Raw genomic sequence first — 15,710 nt, 5'->3', positions numbered from 1 at the left:
AAGCTCTTTTGCAGGTCTCAAATCATCCCCAGCGTGGACCTGCAATGATTTCTCCATATTAGCATACTTAGAAATAATAAGGTTTAATCTTATTAAGATTAACCTTATTTTTAAACTCTACTCCCTGTAGATCAGCTTATAGAGCCATAGACCTATTTTTCCCTAACCTGACAATCTTGTAGGGGCCATCCCATTTAGGTTCCAGCTTCCCTGGAAACAACTCCCTACGCGCATCGTAATAGAGGACTAATTTCCCTTTTTTAAAGGTATATTTCTTTGCTCTAAGGTCATGCAACTGCTTCATCCGACGCTTGGCTACCTCCTGGTGTAATAAGCTCTACAACTTCAGCTCATCCAGGTGGGCTATGGTCGTGAAATGTTCAAAGAGGGAATCCTCATCTCCCAAAGAGTGGTTAATTGCAAACCCTATGGTTGGCAACTCGATTTCAAGGGGTAACACACACTCTTCCCCATAAACCAATTTAAATGGAGTATGGTCGGTAACTCGCTTGAACGTTGTATTGTATGCCCATATTGCCACATACAACTTCCTGTCCCAGTCTTGTTTCTTCTCAGAGACTATCTTAGACAAGATACCCACAAGCTGCTTATTAGTACTTTCGACTTGTCCGTTTGCTTGTGGATTATAGGGAGTCATTTTATTATGCTTGATTTGCCAAGCTTCTGTCAGCTTTTGATCACTTTGTTCAAAAAATGGGTTCCACGGTCCGACACTAATTCTTTTGGTGGACCGAAATGGCAGATAATCTACTCTAAAAGGAAACTGGCAGTCTCTTTTGCATTATCCTGCCTCGTCGCCCGTGCTTCTGACCATTTTGTAAAATAATCAGTGGCTACTATAATGTACCTCTTCTGAGTAGTAGATGACGGGATAATAGGACCCACAAAATTAATGCCCCACTTCTCAAATGGAAGGATAGCCATGATAGGCATAAGTGGACGTTTCCTATTCTCTCTACTGTCATGTCTTTGACAGGTATTACATCTTTTAACATACTCAAAGGAATCTTGGAAGATGGACAGCCACCAATATCCAGCTCGTAAAGCTTTCTGCGCCGTCAACCGTCCAGCGAAGTGCCCTCCACATGCAGAGTCATGACACTCCTCCAAGATAAAAGGAACTTCGTCAGGCATCACACATCGGTAATAGATATCATCAACACCTTGCCGATATAGTGTCCCTACAATTAAGGAAAACTTCAAAGCCTGTTGTTTGATTTTCCTCTTTTCAGACTTTGACAAACCAGCTCCAGTCTCTCCTGTTGATAAATAATGTGTAATAGCAGCATACCAAGACGAGATAGAAGCTGTATCAATTTTAAACATTTTCTCAATATCACTTCCTTTAGCCAAAATCTCTTTCGGCTCCCCGAAATCCACAAGGCATTCCACAATACCCTACAGCCTCGGTGGCTTACTCTTAATATCATAATCGAACTCTTGCAAAGTGATTAACCATTTTGCCAAATGATCAGGCGGTTGTAGCTTATTCATAAGCAATCTCAGCCCTTCCGCCTTCATATAGAACACTACCTTTTCATAGAGGATGTAGTGCCTGAATTTCTTAGTCCCAAAGACCATTGCAAGACACAACTTCTCCATGTAGGTATAGTTAATCTCTTAAATGCCCAATTTCCGACTCGCAAAAGCTATCGGATGATACCACCTCTTCTCCCAGATTTGGGCTAAACAACAGCTGATACTATGCATGGTGGCTGCTGAAAATATGTAGAACACCTCGCCTCTTTTAGGTGCTTTTAAAACGGGTGCTTTTACTAGTTCATGTTTCACATCCTCGAAAGCTACCTTACAAGGGTCGCTCCACTCAAATGAACAGCTAAAGGATAATAAGTTCGTTAATGGCAATGTTCTTTCTGCCAAGGCATTTATGAACCTCCGATAGTACCCTATTGATGATAGAAAGTTATGTACCTCTTTCGGAGTGCGCGGTGGACTCATAGTAACTATAACCTTGATCTTTTCAGGGTCAGTTGCTATCCCTACAGAACTGACCACATGACCTAGCAATAGCCCATAATGCACTCCAAAAACACACTTCCATGGGTTAAGAGCGATACAAAATTGTCTGCAGCGCTCAAAGCATTTCCTTAAGATAATCAACATCCTTTCCCTTACAGTGGCTGCCCCCAGGTCATCAATAAATACTTTCAACTCATCTGGGAAAATGTCACCAAAGGTATTGTCTGCTGTTCGCTGCCACAATCCAGGTGCATTGCACAAACCAAAGGCCATCACATGGTACGCAAAAGTACCAAAGACAGTAATAAAAGTTGTTTTCAACTTGTCCTCTTCTGCAATTGCCATCTGGTTATATCCCGCAAAGCAATCCATGAACGAATATATTTCCCTACCTGCTAATTGATCCAAAATTTGGTCAATAGACGGCAACGGGTAGTAATCTTTAACCGTCTTCTTATTTAGCTCTCTAAAATGTATACATAATCAGATCTGGTTGTTTTTCTTCTTCATGATAACAACCGGTGAACACCACTCTGTGTGTTGTACAGGGAAGATTAAACCAACTTTCCGTAACTTCTGTAACTCCTCAAACAGCCCGTCCCTCAATTCAAAAGGCATACACCTTACTTTTTAATGCACAGGACGACTGCCTTCTTTTATAGGAATAGTATGAATAGCCAGGCTGGGAGGAATGCCTCTCAGCTCATCATAACTCCAAGCAAAGATATCGCGGAATTCCTGAATCAAGGACACATAGTTTTCCCTTTCTGTTGAACTGAGCATGGAACCTAATTTAATTGGCCGCGAATCATTTGGTGTGCCAAGGTCTAACTCAATCACATCCGTGTCTCTTATCCTATCTTGAGGCTCTATCGGCTCATTTAGAGTTATCTGATAGATATCCTCTATAGTGGATCCCTCTTTAAATTCATCGTTGGATGATGTCTCACTACCAGATGGATCGTCTATTGTCTCTAATTCAGTAGAAGATAAAGGAGCTCTCTCACTTTGAGGAGACTCTAGATAAGCATCGACTATTACTAGATTAGCACCTCTACCTAGAACCACTCGACCAGCGGGTATATCAACTTGACAATCTGTTCATAAGATCCAAGGCCTACCTAGCAAGACTCGATAGCTAGGACGTCCTGCAAATCTTATCACCCTAAAGTCCAATAAAGTTTCTGCACTCACAACTGTAACATGGACCTTAGTAACGCAACCTTCTGGTTGTCTCAGACTATCATCGTCCATTCTAAGAAGGGTGGAGCTATCTTTTTGGATGCCTAGACCCAACCTCTCCATGAATTCTAAACTCATGATATTGATGAAGGATCCAGTGTCTACAATGGCATGTTCCACTAATATTCCATCCACATAAGCTGGAATCCTAGGGCAGTTCTTTTCAGCATGGTCAAACCAATCTTCCCCTACTCGTGCTATGCCTAAAGGTTCTACAATATACCCAATATGTAGGAAATTCTTAAATTCCTTGCTTTCTCCTGGAGATAATTTGATCAATTGCAAGAGGTTCACATCTGGTTTGACTTTGCAAAGAGAAATTGCTAAATCAAAATCATGATAGGTAGTCAAAGCCCTCTTTTCTTGCCAAACCATCCTCTCTTTTGGTCTTTGGACTGGATTTGGTGCTTCTTTCTTGGATCTTGCCTTCTTTCTTGGCACTTCCTCATCCTTCTTAGGGTCGCCTTTTCTATCAACCAGCCTTAGCGGTCCCCCTTCTATGCTAGGATTCTGGACTTGCGTCCCCTTATCCCCTTGTTTAGGGTTTCCCTCGACCGGTTTTTCCTTATCTTTGTCAACCTCTTTAGCCTTTTGGCCTCTTGTCACGGCTCTTAAGTTAGAGGTTTCAGCATCATTGACTCGTATAGCTTCAATAAGGCTGACTCCATTGCCTTGTGGCAACTCTTCTATAGTTGTTTTTCCCCTCTACAATATTTGCCTGGGTGCATCATTATCTTGTAAGTTATTTCCTTGCGCTCTATGATTCACTGGGCTCGGCTGTTTACTCCCTTGTTGGAGAGAACTAATCTTACTCCAACAGGTAGCAGCTAAGTGGCCCGACTTCCCACAAATGTCACATTTCACATTTGGACAGTTTCTGGGGAAGTGCTGTCCACCACACCATTTACAATTGAATCTAGAGGGTCCACCCTCTTCAGGGCGTCGACTCCCTATCAGATTTTGTTGCTTCTTCAAGAAATTAATTTTGACAGCTATTTATCGATATTGTTCGGAAATCATATCGGTATAATGCTTCATCATGTCCTTAACTTCGCCAAGAACATTAGATGCACTTGACTTGTAGCCTCGGTTGTCGACCCATCAATCCATTGGCCTAACAATCTAATTTGGCATTGGCTGTTGACCCACAGGAACAACATTCGAATTTGAAACTTGGCCTCCAACATTTGGTGGAGCCAACTGACTTGCCATAGGCATAGTCACACTGGGAGGAGCTGGCAGTAAAGGTACATTCTGAACCATACTCCCTCTCCCAATAGGGTTAGTCATAGGCATCCCTTGACTTCCATTCATCAATGATGGATTGCCGCTAGGTACTAAACCCCCATTAACATTCATTCGAGAGGAGTAGGCCGTTTGTAATTGTGCTTCTACTCCCTCTGCCCGCGTAATAGCGGTGTCTATGTCTGCCAAGGCCACACTGCTCAATTGTACTTGGATATTAAAATCCAACCCATGCAAAAAGTATTGCAATTGGGCAGCCGGCGGAATGGGAATGTAAGTTTGCAACTTACGAAATACTTCCTTCAACTTCTTGGCATATGCTTTCACATTCTCGTGAGGATCTTGGCGCGTTACATTCAAGACTCGCAACCAATATTGGCCACCTCTTTCAAGGGCATATTCCACTCGGAAAGCTACATAGAATTAATCAATGGTGGTTATGGTTCCAGACTCTATGCTGTGATACCATACCGTAGCCCTTCCTTTTAACGTCATATTGAAGAACATCATGAGATGTCCCTCGTCTTGGATGCGATAATTGAACATCAATCTTTGAAATTCACAAATGTGAAATTCTGCATCCTCTTCCGCTAACCCATTAAAAATGGGCAAGGGAACTCCTAAGGCTGGTAAATCCGATGTCCCTGCAGGAATTGCAATAGGCTATGCCATGGTGACAATCGAATTAGCAGTAGGAGCTTGAACTGACGGATTCACACCCCCACTTGAAGTGGGTACACTTGGTGGAGGAGAGGAAGAACTTACGCTTCCTCCTGCACCTAACGAACTATGTAGACCAGTTGGGTTACTAGGACCATTGCCTCTTATACGTACCAGGCTACTCCTTTGAGGAGAGTAACGACTTACTAACTCTAACCGCCGTCTAGCCCTCTCAGCACGTTCTGCTCTTTGGATTTCGGCTTGACGGTCCTTGTCAGAGGACATAAACCAACTTTCTTTTGATCCATAGAAACCCTTGATCTGAAAACTACCACTTATAGGCGGCTCCCAGTAGACGCACCATTGATGGGACCTAAAATGGGCCGGCACTAGCTATGGCACTAGCCGGACCTCATGCTCATGACACACAAACACCCTCACGGCCTCGCAAACCAGGAGCGTCAATCTAATGCTAAAGGACAAACCGCCCTAAAGCTTAATTCATGCGTTTATAGTTTATAGTCCAACATTTCCCTTAAACTCCTCAAAGGGAGAACCCAAAGTACATAGGCATAACACCTCGTCACACACACATAGGAGGCACTCCACCGACTAATAGTCGGAGCCCCACTGCAGCTCTCCTACATCTCAGGGATTGGCCCTTTGATGCGCTGCTAAACATACAACACATACGAACACCAACTCCTCTCAAGGTACCAATATTTTACGTTCTAGGATGTACCATTCCTCACAACAATTTCCCTTTTAGGACCCAACGACTAACCTACAGCTTGGGGCGTCCTCTCACACTCATCGTTGGTCACAACCTAAGGAAGACAGGTGCCATGCATCCAGGAGGTTTTTCTGATACCTTTTAATTATTATGCTTAATGCAAATCTGTATGGCTATGTGCTTAGACAAAAGAAAAATCAGCATCGTGCATGGTGCATAAAGCATTCTTTCCATGAATTTCACTAACGCGTGCTGCATTGAAAGGAGGCACCGAGCCATGTGCTCATGCTACCATCCTCTTTATTTAAACCGTTTCCTATTTGCCAAGTGTAATGCATAAATCAAATTTTTTCTTATCTTTCAATATTTCAGCCCCTCTTCACCTAACTCTTAATATTTTGCATTATTGATCAGTTAGATAGGGTTTCTATGCATTTTTCCCTTTTAAAAGAACGATAAATACGCACAAAACATAGAAACGGGGACAAACCGAGGCCAACCTCATGCTTTGACATCTTTATACATTGCACAAACATAGATATAATTTTTCCTAATTTTTCTCAGTCTATTTTCTAATTTTTTCCTACTTTTAAATCTATTTTTTCCATTTTTAGGCATTTTTCTCTATTTTTCTTTAATAAATAATGATTGAAAATGAAAATTGATTGTGGTCTGTGGCCCTTAGATTCATTGACAGCAAAAACTCAGATTTAGTTGGTGTGACATATCATATTTCTCATTTATATAGCAAAAACCCCAATTTTACCCTTAAAACGCGTGTTTTCATGTATTTTAACACTAATTCCAGCCATGTAGCCTTATATTTTCTGATTTTCAGGTTGCAAATAGTTGAAACTCATGGCAGACAATATCACTTTCATCCCATATGAACAAGGTTTCATAAAGCAAATAGCATAAAAAGATCATTTTTCTTCATAAAAATAGCATTACTGCTTATTTTCAGGTCTCGGTTTCTTGGTCTTGATTACGGGACTGATTTCTAGCATGCATTTAATGCTCAGCATCTTCAAGAACAGCACTCTTCATGTCTTCATCCATCCGGAAGCAATCCGGTCTCATCCAGACAAGCTTTCCTCCACCATTCTTCATTGTCTTCTTCCACACAAGAACAGCCCCTTAAGGGAGAGAGAGGGAGGAGAGAGAAAGACTAAAATTAGAGATCTTCATCCAGGCCACCATTTGACGGGCGAAGCACGGCAATAGAATCAGCATACAGAGGGTAGGCAAGGGCCATTGTCAAATGGGGGGATTGCTTTTGCAGGCAGGGATCACCATCATCATCTCCCATGGCGCATTTTTCAGGCGCAGGGAGATGGCGCCTCCTCACGTTTTTTCTCATCCTCTTCTTGCCCACGATTTGATGCCACATTAAAATGCTACATCCCCCTCCCAAGGGTCATGACCATTTGGCCAAACTTTGGTCCACCTCTTCAAATCTTGCCCATTTGTTGGCCGTTTCCCTATCCGGTGTCCAAATCGAGTGCTGTAAATTTCTGCATGTCCGACTTGACATCCCGCATTGGCCGGTAACTCCTGAATACCCGCATGGCAGTTTGAAAAATTATCAAAAATCAACAAGTGTCGTTCGGGCGCCTTTAAAGCACTTGACGCTTAAAATCGTCCTAGCTAGAGCCGCCGCCTTTGACGTTGAATATTTTTCCCTTGATATTCGTAATTTTTAGCTATTTTTAAGCACTTCTCTGTATCAAAAATCCACTCTCAATTTTCCCTTTTCTTGAGCAATGGTAGGGTTGCATTTGCTAGACATCATAATTATATTGATAGTAGATAGGGTCAAGTGTATTCGATGTGCATCATAGTCTAAATTGCACTTAGTTGCACACTTGAAAGGTCTTCCAAGCAAGATTTCCTTTCCAACATCCTTTCTATTGGAAAGCACATAGAACAAATTTAGCGAGATTTCAATCTCTAGGGTCATTAAGATCTTATATTTTCTTAGGAGAGAGTATGCCGCTCCCCCATGTGGGTTGAGTGTGGCATTAGTTGGCAATATTTTTGTACGACCCTGTAGGTGCGAGAAAATCATAGAAAACTTGGTCATGTGGCTAGGAAACCTAGTAGAGTGTGTTGTCGCAGCCTAATCGCAACAGCAAACCAGACTTCAAACCCCCACATACCTGAGAGATGCAGCAGAGACCCAAATTTTAACCAAGCAGCCGTGTGCTGACCTCATACCCAGTGGCCAAGAGCTGAAGGTAGCATTGACATCGCACTTGAGTGCCGTAATCCTGCACACACAGTAGGCCACATTGGTTGTCCACTGAAAGAGTAGAAAGCCTGATTTCGCACCGAACGCACAAACACCACATTGAGTGTACATAATTTGAGGATTGGTTATAATAACAAGGAATACACTCAAACATAATCATTCAAGGAACCCACCAATAGGAGTGAACCCCAAGACTTAGCAGACAAACAGGGTTAGGACCCAGGAGGACGTTAAGTGGGCGTGAGGATCCAGAAGACGACAACATAGAGGATTGGGCGCTGCCAGAACTACTCGAAATGATCGACGGCCTTGTGGAATTGGAGGCAGAAACAATGTCAGGATCAAGAAGCGACCGAGGAGCTAGACCTAGAAGAATTCCCAGTCTCAGTACAGGAACTAGTCCATGACTACGATTTACTTACTAGGACCGTGATCCAGGGCAGACCTGTAGAAGCAGTGGTAGCAAGCCTCGAAGAAGAGAGAAGAGCAATCAGGAGAGCGCTAGAAGGCATAATTGCCTACAACCACGAGCAAAGGGCTAGAAAGCTACAGCAAGACATAGATATGTACGAGGCTAGAAGGGTGCTAAACCTAGCTGGGGCAGCCAAATCTGGACCGAATGAAGAGAGGGAATGGGCAGCAAAGGCTGACATGACATTGAGCAAACTTGTAGCCAAGCGACTCATGGACAATACGTCCGTTGAGCAGAGTGCTACAGCCCTAGCCACCGCACTACTCTCGGGATTGGGAGTCACGCAAGGGGCAAAAGGGCAGGCTAGAATCCCTATCGTAGCAAAACAGCTAGCGAAGTATGAGCCTAGCAGTGACCCATACAGCTTCATGGAGCAGTTCAAGCAAGTATGCGAAGCAAATGGTCTTACTGACCTTGCACAATGCTCTCAAGCTTTTGGCCTATGCTTAGGCGATAAGGGGAGAATCTGGTATTCTAGCCTCAATGACGCAGAACGTACAAACTTTGCTCGCCTTAAGGGCCTCTTCATCAAGAGATTCTCGGAGGCAAGGTATTCCGATAACCTCATCATCCGGTTGATGAATATCAGCCAAAGGGAGAAGGAAGACGTCAGGGACTACGTCACTCATGTGTGTAGCCTCTTCAAAAGGATCCCTGCCAATGAACGACCTACTGAGAGGGCAGTGTCTACAGTATTCTTTAACGGAATTCGGAGTGAGGAGCTCTACAAGGCTTTGGCCAATAACTCTACCTTGCAACAAGACGTGCTAGTTAGAGTTCTCAAAGATCAGCTTAGGGAACGAAGCATGAGGACTACTAGTAGCCGAGAAAGTGCAAATCAGAGGGATCCAGAGAGATCAACTATTTCGCGAGAAAAAGCAACTGCTAGTGTGCAGGAAAGGGAAAGAATATGGACCAAGGCCAGGAGATGGCGGAGATGAGAACGGAGATTACACGACTGCATGAACTGATAAGGAAACCTGCGCAATCTCATGTACAGTGTATATACTGTGACGGCAATCACCTCCCAACTAAATGCCAAGATCCTAGATCTAGGCCATGCTCAAATTGTGGTAGATTCGGGCATGATGCATTGCATTGCAGGATTTCGAGGAGATTCCCATACACACAGCAGTACAATCCTCCGTACTTAGGTAATAGACCACCCAATTTCTTTGGGAGGGGAGCCCAATTGGCACTCCCTGCACCAAATGACTCAAGACCTACCGTACCTAGGCTGGAGATGAACCCAACAGGTATACCAAGACCACCAGGGCCTTTTGTAACCCACCCACCGAGCGATGCTCCAGTTCACTATGTGAAGAGCCTAGTGAAGAGGAGACATATGTCAACCCGTACATATCCTATGACGAGGAGGGCAACCCAGTCCTAATGGACTATTGACCGGTGCTGGTGATGGCATTAGGTAGAGAAAGAGGCAGAGGCTTTGGAGGGCCAAGCCAAGATATGATCACATGTTGGACCTGCGGCCATCCAGGCCACATTTCATCACGTTGCCCAAAGAAGGAACAGGCTAACAAGGACAAAGCGGATCTCCGATGCACAAAATGTGGGATCACTCACATGTTTCCTGATTGTCCTAGGTGGAAACCATCAGCTAGCTCTGCCAACATACCGTCAGTACCTCTGGGGCTGTTTGGAGTGGAAACCTTTGATAGTGAGGACACACCTATCCCACTACAGGTTATGACACGAGCTCAAATAAGGCAGGCAGCTATCTCCTTGCCTGGACCAAGTAACCTTGACGCAGCCTCAATAGAAAAGAAAAGCTAAAGGAGAAGGAAAAAGAGAACAGACGCAAAGATAACCCTTAAAACCGAGGAAGCCACGACATTAGTGATGACAGGAAAGAAAGTCACGGATGTAGAGGCAGAGACCTCAGCCTCGAAGACAGCTAAGCTAGGGAGTGCCAAGGTAGGGGAATATCCCCATCCCAAACAGCAACTTGAAGCTATAGCCAAAGTCAAGGAGTGGGTCAAGGATGCCCAGGAGCACCTCAAGGATGCTGAACCCATACTAGAAGATCCAATGGATGATTTTTCTAGCATGAGCACACCAGTCTCACCCACAAAACCACAAACTAAAAGTGTATCCTTGCCACAGGGGGCAACTCAGCAGCAAGGCCAAAGGGGGACTTACCAGGGCAGACAGAATGCATGTCCCAGGAGTGCTAGCCTTAGGGGAAGACAAGAGCCCAGCATCCTCCTTGCAACCTTGTTGTCCACCCCAGTAACTTTAAGCGTAGAAGACCTAATTAGGCAGAATCCTTCTTTATGGCAAGAGTTAAAAGATTCGGTGGAGGGACACACAGGATTTACGGGTGCTGATCAGCAAGATCATGATGCAGTTACACAAATCCCAAGTCTAACTCTACACTCAACTCCTAAGTCATTGTACATCAATGCTTTCTGGGAAGGCACTGAAATGCATGTAGTCCTACCTGTTCTAGCCTTAGGAGATATGACACAGAAAGGAATTGTAGACACAGGCGCCGGTGCTAGCGTACTGAGCCATGCAATTTTAGAGGCATGGGGAAACCCTCCTATAGAGACTGCCAGGTTCAATGTCACGTTAGCAAATGGAATGAAGGTAAGGCCATTTAGAGTCTTAAAGAATTGGCCAGTAAAGATTGCAGGTGTGCAATTTTCCGTGAACTTCATTGTCATGAAGGGAGTGGACTACGACATACTGCTAGGCCAACCTTGGATGAGAAACGCTCGAGTTATTGAAGATTGGGGGAATGGTTTGATCTTCCTAGGGAGCAGAATTGAAGCAGTAAGGGTAGAGATGGACACTTGGAAAACGACCCCCGTTGACCTAAATGCCATCTCAGCCATGCTGAAAGGCGATACTCAAATGACCAAACCCTATGGATCACTCACTAAATATATTCCCTGCCCTGAGGATGAGTGGGATTGGATGCACGTCTTGGCAACCATTGACCTACCATTCTCAGATGAGGAAGAACTATATCGGCAGGCTGCTAAAGCCGCAACAATGCCAATAGAGGAGCCAACTGTGCCACTCTACATGATGGCAGGAAGCTCACTCAACCCAAGGAAACCTGTCTCGTTCCATATCCCCAGCAATAAGCTAGAGCTTCAGGAAATCGTAGAGTATCTGACAGACACACTGAAGGGCAACTTGGCTGCCAACCTAAAGCCTCTATGTGATCTATTGACTAAGCCAAAATGGAAATGGACCAAAGTCCACGATCTGAATTTGTTATACAATTGGGCTTTAGTTACTGATGACAAGGAGACTGAAGAGGAAAGCTTAGGCGATTGTAATATCTCCGCACAATAAAAGTTAGTTGCTTGGTTCAAAAATTAGTTAGCCAATTAATAAGTTAGTAAGATCACTAACTAAAGATTAACTAAGGTAAAAACTAACTAATATTAATTATTAATAATTTTTAGAATATTTTATTTAGAAAAAATAAGAGTCGTAAATTCGATATTTTTCTCGAATTGGCAAGGACCGTAGCCACCCTTCACGTAAATTACAACGTGAACGAAACTTATGAGTTATATTAATCACTAGGATAATGTGTATAGTTTGGACTAAAAATATTAGATTTTGGGCAAAACTAGTATATTTTAGATACTTTAGATATTATCCTTTAAAAAAAGATATGGAGATTTTTAGAACTGGATGTCATTTAAAAGAAAAGACAAGTGATATTTTAGTTAGTTGGAGATTTTATAAAAAGAAGAAAATAAAGAGAGGATTTGCAGAATCGCGCGCGCCGCGATCACAGTACACAGGTAGTGGACAGCACTTTGAACAGAGAAAAGAACAAGGAGTGAACTAAGAGCTTTCTAAGCAAGTGTCTTGGGGTTTTAGCCCCCTTTCGGAGCCAATGGAACCATTAGATTTATGATCTGAGCATCAGATCACTTATCTTTCCAAGATCCCCCTCCACAAAGAACTCCACTTCTCAAACACAAGCCCTCTTCTCTAATTCACTATAAATATGAGGCATGGGAGAGGCATAAGAAAGCATAAGGAGACCCCGAGAGGCTACGAGAGAGAGGTAGAGAAAAGGATACCCCTCCAAGAGATTGTGAGGAAGAGCTTGAGAGAGAGAGAAAAGAGTCACCTCGAGAGGCTACAAGGAAGAGAATTAGCTCAATTCCATCTATCTCGATCCTCGACTTAACCATCTTCTCTTACACTCTCCCATCTTGAATCTATTCTACCTTCTTAATCTCTTGAGTATACTTGCGGATGATGGCCTCCAAGCGAAGAATGTCGCATGCGAATGACAATCCCGCAACCAACAACAAGGCTTCGGGAAAAGGCATCACTGTCAATCCAACTATAGTTCCGGTCGTAAGTAATGTATTTTCAAATTGATAGATGCTGGCTTTGATTCTCGTATGAGATTCGTTAGGCCCCATACTATTGCACGAGTATAGGTCATGGGAAATGATAAATTTCATCTCCCTATTCGGAAGATGGAGTTTGTGAAGTGCATATATCAAGGGTAGATAATTGCACCTAGTTACATATGACTTATTTGCTGGTAGAGCAATTACAAGGAAGAATTAGTCAAGCGTTATGAATGACATAGTCGTCAAAAGAACGACATTAAAAGATTGTGCATACAAGTGCTAGATTAAAGTATAGTCAAGGGTTACAAATAGCATAATTACTAAAAGAATATGACATTGAGAATCATGAATAGAAAGTACTAGTCTAAAGTTTAGATACTTTAAAAGTACTTAGCTAAGAGCCCAAATATTAAGAAAAACTAGATTCTAGCTTAATGCACGGCCTGTTGGAGTCTAATTACTTAAGATCATCTCACACTTATCTTATCAAGTATTTATACATTATGCCTATAGCATGTTTGATATATGAGGATAATTTTCTAGTTGCCTCAATGGCTTGACTAAGAGCTAGTACAAGAAATTAATCATAAAGGTTAAAACTAAGATGTCTTGAGATCCGTCGGATAACGATGACTTTGCCAATCCAAATCCAGGGTTGGGTTATCAATCAAGGTAAGTGACCTATAGAACTTACATCATGAATAGTGTTTGAACCCTTAACATATGCCCTAGCCGAAGGAAGGAAGTGTTAAGAACATGTTTGCATGGTATTGCTCTTAGATCCCGAGGGAGAGAGCAAATATACTATGGAAATGTTATATCGTCTATTCTTGCATTGGTTGGAAAGAATGCAATTGGTTTTGTTGATTGATCGAGCAACATCCTAAATGCTTTTATATTCAACTGGTTGTTAGTTGTTGTTTGGATGATTATTCCAAGTGCTTGTGATTTATGGTAAATGCATGGCAAGTCGCCATGGGAATAAAGGAATGTTTTCTTGGAAAATGATATTAGGCTGAATGCCTTGTTTGTGCGCTTGATTCTTAAAGGATTTAATTAAGGAAGGATATATTATAAGGGTGGATCACCTCCATGGATGCACGGTGTATTAACCCGAGAGGGCACTGCTCGATTCATGGGCCGAAGGTCGAGTGGTGAAAAGGCCAACACGGAAATGATGTTTCGCTCCTAGACAGCTTGCAGGTCAGTTGGAGCTCTGGACACCCCTTGCTAGGTCTAGAATGGAGTTGAAGACCTCCGTGGCCCCCAACATCTGGGCATGTTGGGAGATCCTATTCTAGATAAAGGATTGAGTTTGTGGTGCCATGTGAATTGGACCAGTTACTTCTGCAGGGCAGAAGGGATACTTCTGTTGGACAAAAGCGATACATAATTTCTCCTGTATGGGCGGGAGACAAAGATTAACTTGAAGATAAGTTAAGGAACTTGTTTGAACTTATTTGTCAATAGATTTCTTTGCTCTGTTTTCGTGTCTGTGCTATAAGTTATGCGAACGAACCATGTTCCCTAAAAGGCTTAATTAATGAAGCTGACTTTAAGTGTCACACATAAATGTGGTAGGACCTAATTAGAAAACTAAAGCTATTAAGGGAAGCAGGTGGGAGAAACCCCCAACGGGTTTGTCCTACGGCAGGGTGGTCCCAGAGAACTGGGAGGCTTCTCATAAGTTTTTATCGTCATTCGACCTTTAGGTATTGTTAGGTTAGAACCCAATTCATGCCGTTTTAGGGGACCGGAATAGAACTATGCCCTATGGGTAGAGAGGTTGAGTAGGGCATCCCTCTCATTTCCCATTCTCTTTGAACCAAGTGCGGCATGGGTCTGCTTCGGATTGGGTATCTCTGCGTAAAGTAGGATGTCCAAAGCCCGACGCTAGAATGCTAATAGGAGACCTTGACAACTAGGAACCCAAATTTCAGGTCGATCCTAGTGGGTTGGGTTGTGAATGTTTCGTTGCAAGGCGGATTCGGGAAACCCTAGGCGACAAAACTCGGAACATTCCCTGGGAGTGCCAGGCAGTGATGCTTAGATTCGTTTCTCGATAGACCGCTAAAAGAGTGCCTGGAAAGCCAATGGACGGGCACCTCACATCGATGATGAACTGTCTGAAGAGCAAGACTTTGACGACGATGAATATGAGGACTGCCGCTCTACAAGAGATGAAAGTGAGGAAGAGATAGATACGGTAGAGTATGACACAGAAGGGAGAACGATAGAACAAATCAAGGTAGACTCAAGACCCAGGAAGGAAAAGTCAAATTGGAGTGAAAAAGGAGTCATGCGGAGGGAGTGCGATAGATCTTGGCTAGAACACATAGGAGCCGTGGATTACGAGCAAGCCCGAGTAGCACGACCATGGGTAATCCCAGTGCTCAAGACGGATGCACCTACTGAACTACAACGCCCTAGGGAAACTCCTTCCTCGAGCGAAGGATGTGAGTTTAACTCGGAGTCGGAAGTCAGCACTGAGAGTGATCTCAAGATAACCCAACCCTATAAGGTCAAACGTACAAAAGGGGACTTGCCAGTCCACCTAAGGCACAGGAGATTAAAGGAGGAGGCCAGGACGCGAGTGAAGGACTCAGAAGCAGAGAGGCAAAAGAAACCGCAGGATCTACCCAAACAATTTACAAAATTTAAAAAGGGTGACAAAGTAGTGATTCTGCTAGGTGCGAAGAGGCAAGGCCAAACTAGTGAACCAATCAAAGGACCCGCCAAAGTCAAGGA

This window comes from Lygodium microphyllum, chromosome 22 (genome assembly GCF_053477565.2).
Source record: "Lygodium microphyllum isolate KBCC chromosome 22, Lygodium_microphyllum_v1.1.10, whole genome shotgun sequence".
NCBI lineage: Eukaryota > Viridiplantae > Streptophyta > Polypodiopsida > Schizaeales > Lygodiaceae > Lygodium > Lygodium microphyllum.
This window is presented reverse-complemented; position numbering follows the sequence as displayed.